Here is an 8,079-nt window from a genome sequence, read left to right on the forward strand (position 1 = left end):
CTGAGCTTTATGTGTGGCCTAATTAGCAATTTAGACTTGAATCCTGCATAGGCCCATTGGCAGCAGTCAGTGGAGCACCTTGGAGAGCTCCTTGAAAGTTTGGACTAAAACCCAAAGCTGATTCCATCGCCGACTGACATGGACCCACCAGCCACCAGTAGGTTAACTCACTAGTAGGGATGTCAGAGAATTCCAATGAAAACAGAAACAGGAGTGGAAATTGCCAATGTTTGCTTATTCATTCCAGTGAATACAGTCAGTATTCACTGTTGTTGCTTTCAGTCCACAAATGAAACATGACTGATTATGTCCCCCCCCCTTTACAATGTGTTTCCTTTGCACTGAATGGGGTAGAATACCATAATGACAATGTAATTTATGTAATTAATTTCACAATTTATGTAAGTTACATAATTTCTCCACACTGGACAATGAGGCGGATAATGTAGGCTTTGATGGAAGGCAAACTTCAGTGAAATGGAAACAGTGTTGCATGCTACAAATACAGGGGAGGAACAGAAAATGATGCCTTCTTACATCCCTACTCACTAGCAATGGATGACAATTCGCATTTTTCTCTTCTTGCTACCACCTGATTATTTGCCACCTAAGATAAGGATGCAGAGTTACCACTGCCTTATGGAGGTCAGGGACTGCCAGCTGAACAAGTCTCCTCCCTGGCCACTTCAGCCCATCACCCTTCCTAATCTCCTAGACACTTTAAATCAATTGCATAGTCCATATGGGCTAAGCAACATGTGCGTGTGTGGGGGGGGAGACAAACAGCTCTTGAGTGTGTCTAGAAACCAGTACAGACCGGTAATACAATTAAGCAGTTTATTTAAGTGGAGTATTAATGTAAAAGGGAAAATGGGAGAAACGTGAGTATGTGTAAACCGAGAGGGCTGGGGGGAAAACCCTAAACCAGAATGTTGGTCTCTCTGACACTATACAACACAAACTTAGATAGCAAGACTTATTCTTATGGTCCCCGCAGACATTGGTAGCTTCGGGAGCTGGTTGTAGGATACAGGACAAATGAATACAGAGGCCATTTAGATATTTATCATCTTCTCTGCCCAGATCACTTTGAGCGACAGGTTGCTGGGGGCCGCAAATTGCACGGCAGGCAGGCACTTCAGGGAAATGAGCTTAACAGTTTGGGGAAGTGAGATGGGCGGTCAAAGTATTAATGACTGCCAAAGTTGTACAACTTCCTTGCTAGATGGCAAGTTTTGACAGGATGGAGTACAAGAGAAATCTGATATCTTAAATTAACATGCCATTGCAGGACAGATTTTTGTGACAGTTTTCACTTCTGATTCTTGTGGACTCTTGGCCAAACTGAGCTCCTACATCTCTAGAGGGAGACTTTTTGGCAGGTCACCTTATCTAGCCATTGCAACGTTAGTCAAGTGATTAGTTAAATGGCACTTCTTAAATAGTGGGTGGCTAACCTGTGGCTCTCCAGATGTCATTGGACTCCAGCTCCCATCAGCCCCAGCAAGCATAACCAATGGTCAGGGGGAGGATGGGAGCTGTAGTCCAGCTGGTATAAGGCAGCTTCCTACAATTCCTTTAACATTTTTATTAATGACTTGGATGAGGAAGTACAAAGCATGCTTATCAAATTTGCAGATGATAATTAATTGGGGGGCATAGCTAATACCGTGGAAGACAGAAACAAAATTCAAAGGGACCTTGATAGGCTGGAGCATTGGGCTGAAAACAACAGAACGAAATTCAACAGGGATAAATGCAAAGTTCTACACTTAGGAAAAAGAAACCAAATGCACAGTTATAAGATGTGGGATACTTGGCTCAGCAGTACGACATGTGAAAAGTATCTTGGAATTGTCGTTGATCACAAGTTGAATATGAGTGTGATGTGGCTGCAAAAAAGGCAAATGCTATATTAGGCTGCATTAACAGAAGTATAGTTTCCAAATTGCATGAAGTATTAGTTCCCCTCTATTCAGCACTGGTTAGGCTTCATATTGAGTACTGCGTCCAGTTCTGGTCTCCGCACTTCAAGAAGGATGCAGACAAACTAGAACAGGTTCAGAGGAGGGCAACAAGGATGATCAGGGGACTGGAAACAAACCCCTATGAGGAGAGACTGAAAGATCTGGGCATGTTTAGCCTGGAGAAGAGAAGACTGAGGGGAGATATGATAGCACTCTTCAAGTACATGAAAGGTTGTCACACAGAGGAGGGCAGGGACCTCTTCTCGATCCCAGAGTGCAGGACACGGAATAATGGGCTCAAGTTGCAGGAAGCCAGATTTTGACTGGACATCAGAAAAAACTTCCAACTCTACTATTCTATGATTCTATCCCAGTCCTACCCATCTAATATTTAGAGTCTTCACACTATTGAGAAATGCTATCCTTTAGATGCCATTTTTGTGGATTGATTGGTTTTCTGTCCTGACATGCAAGGGGTGAACAATAGGCCTGGAGCATTTGGTTATTCTTTTTCTCAGTTCAGTTGATTAATGGCCTAGATTGATTTAGGAAGGCACAATGCAGCATTGTGCTTCTCCTCTCCTCTGTCACTCACTTGGCAGTATCTAAAACCTAATTACCATGGCTTTGCACCAGTAAATGTCCATGCCCACAGAACATACCTTTGTAATACCCCTGAAGAAGATCTCTCTCCTTAATAGTAGTTTCCATGTTCCCAGGACATAATAAGGTTTACATAGACGTACTCTGGCATTAGACTGGGCTGAACTGAGAGCCCTCTTCATTAATGTTAGGAAGGAACATAGGAAGCTACCTTATACCAAGTCAGACCATTGGTCCATCTAGGCTTTTCTTATGACTGAAGAACCAGGCTAGAGCTGGCAGCTTTATAGCACCAAGTAGAACCCCATTAGCTCTTTGTATCACCTAACTCCAACTAAAAGAGAGCCAGTGTGGTGTAGTGGTTAAGGTGTTGGACTACAACCTGGGAGACCAGGGTTTGAATCCCCACATAGCCATGAAGTTCACTGGGTGACCTTGGGCCAGTCACTGCCTCACAGCCTCAGAGGGAGGCAATGGTAAACCCCCTTCTGAATTCTGCTTACCATGAAAACCCTATTCATAGGGTCGCCATAAGTCAGAATCGACTTGAAGGCAGTCCATTTCAATTTTTTCCAACTCCAATTAAGCAGGTATCTGTAATGCCACCCTTTGGCCACCTACAGTAGTGGCCCTGAAGCATGGCAGAGGAAGGCCAGCAGATCCCCCTCTCTTTTTATCAGATGACGCGTGCAAAGAATAACGTGCAAAGACTAAGGCACCTATATCCCGCTGCTAGAGTCCCTGGTTGGAGATTCCCAACACCTTGCAAAAAAAAAAAAAAAAGTTGGACAGAGGGCTGAACAAGTAGCTTCCAGCTCTAGGATTCACTCAGCCTATGGTGGACAGATTGAATGACATGGACAATTATTGTCAGGTGCCAAAGACTGAGATTACAGTTGTTTTTTAAACCAAATCAAACCAAACAAAACAAACTAGAAGAGCATAAGAAGAGCCCTGCTGGATCAGACCAAAGGCCTATTCGGTCCAGCATCCTATTTCCCACAGTGCCCAGCCTTTTACCTATGGGAAGCTCACAGGCAGGATATGAGCACAATAGCCTTCTCCTGCCATTGTTCCCCAGCAACTGGTGATATGTCTATGTAGAAGGAACGGGGGAGGGGGAATTGGGATGTTTTTTCAGGTGACACCTTATTTCCAGATAATCGTAGCAGCAAGACTGTACCTGCCACTTTTACAGATAAACCGCATCAATTTGCAGGAATGGAAGGAGCATATCAGCAGTGCTGGTATTTCAGTGGTGTATCTGCTGTCCCTCTTCAGTGGGTTTTATAAATCTGTCAGGATGTCCTTTTCCATGATTGCTACATTCTCTCCATCAGAAGGAAGCCAGGTAACTAACCTGCATGTGTGAGTGGCAGATGAGAGGCTGCAAAGATCCCTGCATCTCTCTCTGGCTGACAATCCTCAACTGTGTGTGCAAAAGAACCAAATTTCTCTCAGTAAATAAGTGAACAAACCTGGCAATAAAACACACCTCTGTGAGTCAGACCTGATTTTGGAACAAAAAGTAACCAACTTGCCCAACCCAATATAAAAAGCAGTTTCTCTAAAGAGAAAGAGAGAGAGAGAAATCAGAAAGGTTTGTTTATAATTATTGATGGCAGCGGGAAAAGTTCCTGAGATAAAATCAAGAATGTAACAAAATCTATTGCATACGTTGAAAGAAGTGGTTAAAAACTCATCAGGCAACACCTATAGTGTGGCTGCTCTCTAAATGCTGAGTGGAAGAGGAATGGATATGTTGTTCCTCAGTCATGTGCCTCCCCCTAAGTTGTCATTGGCCCCTTTCGGCCTTCATTTAAGACAAGCACATTTAGTAGAAACTTAAGAGCTATGAGTGTTTCGCTCTGAGGATGCTGCACTCTCAGTGGTGCACTCCAAGGACATTGAGTTGTATCCAACTAAGGGTAGACCCATTGAAATTAATGAACCTAAGTTGGTCAAATCCATTCTATTTAATGGGACTGCTTTGAGTAGCAATAGCATTTGATTCAACCCATAGGCTGAGTCTGGTGCCTCTGAGACGTCCCCATCCTCCTTCCCTGCTGAGTTCTACAAAGGCAACCCTGAAGAGTGAGTAGGAGAAGGCAGCTGACAGCCAGTGCCACCCCCTGAACTGGTTGTAAGTAAGGAGGTAGGCAGGTGAGGGTAGCTGAGAGCAATTGAGCTTGGTGTGGCAATGCCCCACTTGCCCTAATGGACCAGCCTTCACTGTATATATGATTATCCTTTTAGACTAATATTTCCATATGGAATAAGTAGGCAACCTGGGAGGGGGGAAGGAGCACATGCAGCCCAAGATGTGTCCGACTCCTGACAGCCCACAATGTTGCTGAATAGGTTCTCACTTCAAGGAAGACAGGCACAGCTGTAAAGATTTAAACAAGACCCTTTACTTAACAACATTAGCCTTTACTGGTTACAGCGGAAGCAAGGAAGCAAGGGGAAAAGAGAAACGAAACTCGCAAATCATGAAGGCCACTTTCTGTGCCTTGGACCAGATATATTAACCCTTTAGTGGTTTTTACTCTCTGTACAGTGGGTAATAAATAAAGACCATTGCTTATTCCATTCTGTCAGAGTCCCTGTCTTCCTGTTTGTTTCCTCCTCATTTTTCCTAGCTGCTGATAGTGTTTTCCCTGCTCTCTTTGTATGTAGTTTTAGAAGAACTGGAATGGAAAGTATTCTATTTGATTTAAAAAACCCTGCTGTTTTTGGATTTGCTTCTTTTTTCCTGATTGTATTTTGGTAAAAGATTGTTTTTCCTCCAGCTGCCCAAGATCAATTTGCTATACTTCTACCACGTGTTTGTGTGCATGCAGCATGCTGAAGTAAGAAAGGAATTGCTTCACCTTGCTTTCCAGAACAGTAGCAGTACTGGCCTGTTCTTAATTTAAAACCCCCCACTGCATATTTATTTGATACTAAAACCCATTGAACCCAGTGGGATTACTTCTGAGTAGACCTGCCTAGGACTGGGAATTCTAGTCTGGGGTAGCCACTCAGAGCTTGGAAAAGTTACTTTTTTGAACTACAACTCCCATCAGCCCAATCCAGTGGCCATGCTGGCTGGGGCTGATTGGAGCTGTAGTTCAAAAAAGTAACTTTTCCAAGCTCTGGCCACAGTGAAACTTGAAGCAGGACCAACTTGCGGCCTTTTCTTTCAGCAGGAAAAAGGTTGTCCATGTGTGCTGTATGGGATGGGGGGAAAGTGGCCCAATCCTATGCTACACAGAGTTAGGTGCTTCTAAGTCAAACTGAGTTAAGAAGTGCCTTGCTCAGAATAGGAGTGAGTTAGTAAGGCCTGGCCCTGAACTAGGCATGAAGGGGTGGACACGTTTGTTGTCTATGTGCCTGCCCTGTTCATATATAAAGTAGGGATCGGAGGGATCTCTTTTTTAAAACATAAGATCTGCATAGATGAGGGCACTGCAGACATGGAAATGATCTGGGTTGGGAGAAAAGAATAGTGTTGAAGACTAAAGACAGAACACAATGAGTTCAGGCAGGGAGGGAAAGTGTTCAGAACTTTTTCTAGTGAAAATTAGACCCCCTGACACACACACACACGTTGCAAAGGGGCATATTTCAGTAGTAGAGCAGGTGCTGTTCTTTATGCTGAAAGCCCCAGGTTCAATCTCTGGTGTCTCCAGGTAATACGTCTTCCCATCCCTTTCTTCAGTCTCATCCCTGCCACCACTCCTCATGCCAATCAGTGCTGACAACACTGAACTAAATGGGCCGCTGGTCTGAGTTAGTATGAGGCACCTCCCTATGCTTCTGTCCACCTTGCTTTACATGTGAATGTGGCAGACACTTAAGCAAACATTCGTAGTTGCCAATATTACATCTAGTTAGGCCCTAAATGTAAGCAAGCATAAAGCATGAGACTGAAGGAACAAACTTACTTTACTTTATTGCATATCTTTTTTCCCCTGAATGCAAACATTTTTAATAGTTTAGAGTTGAACAAACTTGCCAGGTAACAAAAATGTGTCTATGTGTGTGTGTTCTTACACACACACATAGACAGAATGAATGAATGAATGAACTACCCTTCAGGCAAAACAATGTAAGCAGCTTGTTGAAAACTTCTGTTTAACAGCTCCTATCAATAATCACAATGAGCAAATCCTCAAGAACATTTGTTTTCTTTTTCTGCTAGTAAGGTCTGACCACCATGTTTGTTTTAAAGCTCCTTGCCCTGCTCGGTTTACACATTCCCTCAAAAAAAATCTTCTGTCTTTTAGCAGAATAATTATTATTTCCTTCTAGGAAAGAAATCTGCCAGTTTTGGGGGGACTGGGATAGAGGAGAGATATACTGTGGTGCGCTCAGAAGCTGGCCAAGCGTTGGGACTCCTGAATCCATTGACCTCATCTACAACAAAGGAAGTGCTAGAACATCAAGGAAAAAGAATGAACTCTATCACTTCAGACTTTATGTGGGGGATCACATCCTTCTACATTAAAAACTGTGTCCCTCAAAAAGAAAGCCACCACCAGCACCCTCTCTCCTCTGCTTGCTTTTTACTTGCAAGGGTTTTTGACACTGGGGAGCTCTCAAAATGGTATCTTCCACTTTCATGTCCGAAGAAGTATAGTCTATTCTCCCACACTGCTACATGTGAACATCCAGCCTCAGTTCCTTCAGATCAGGGGTTCCCAAACTGTGGTCCATGAACCTTCATTCATGTGGTTTGTGGCATGTCTGTGGATTTGTATTAGATAGGAGACAGCACATCCATTGCACTGAATATTCATACTGATTTTAAATTGTATTTTTATGGATTGTTTTACTTCTTATGTTGTATTTTATTGTGCCTACAGCCATACTACCCTGAACATGCTGGATCTCTTCTGATCTTGGAAGCTAAGCTGGGTCAGACCTGGTTAGTACTTGGATGGGAGACTGCCTGGGAATACCGAGTGCCACAGGCTTAGAGGAAGGCAATGGTAAACCACCTCTGAAGACCTCTTACCATGAAAACCCTATGAATATACATATATATAAAGATTCATAGGGTCGCCATAAGTCGTAATTGACTTGAAGGCATATAACAACAACCATTTTATTTTATTTTATTACTAAGGGCTTCACCCCTGCATGCTTTGTGCTCCAACCCCCCCATGGGACTCCCAACCTCCTCCAGGACTCCCAAACACACACATACCCTCAAAGAGAGAGAAACAGAGAGAAAAAGAGAGAGACTCCCAAACATATACACACACCCAGGGACTTCCACCCCCACTAGGGACTCCCCCGGGACTCCCAAACACACACACACAGACATGCACACAAAGAGAGGGACTCCCAAACACACAGAGAGAGAGATTCACAAATACTCACACACTCTGGGACTCCTGTCCCCAAACACAGACTCCCAAACAGGGTGCCCCCCTAAATGAGTCACTGTGTCCTTTTCTCCTCCCCTCCAACAGGTCGCCAAGCTTTCTCCTCTCCTCCCCTTTAGACCTCCTCTGAGGAG

The 8,079-nt window shown here is 43.8% G+C and overlaps 1 pseudogene; it reads left to right on the top strand.

Annotated features, from left to right (window-relative positions):
- The first annotated feature begins 7,412 nt into the window (after positions 1 to 7,412).
- Positions 7,413 to 7,531, top strand: LOC133378596 (5S ribosomal RNA; annotated as a pseudogene).
- Positions 7,532 to 8,079: the final 548 nt, after the last annotated feature.

Source organism: Rhineura floridana, chromosome 2 (genome assembly GCF_030035675.1).
Source record: "Rhineura floridana isolate rRhiFlo1 chromosome 2, rRhiFlo1.hap2, whole genome shotgun sequence".
Taxonomy (NCBI): domain Eukaryota; kingdom Metazoa; phylum Chordata; class Lepidosauria; order Squamata; family Rhineuridae; genus Rhineura; species Rhineura floridana.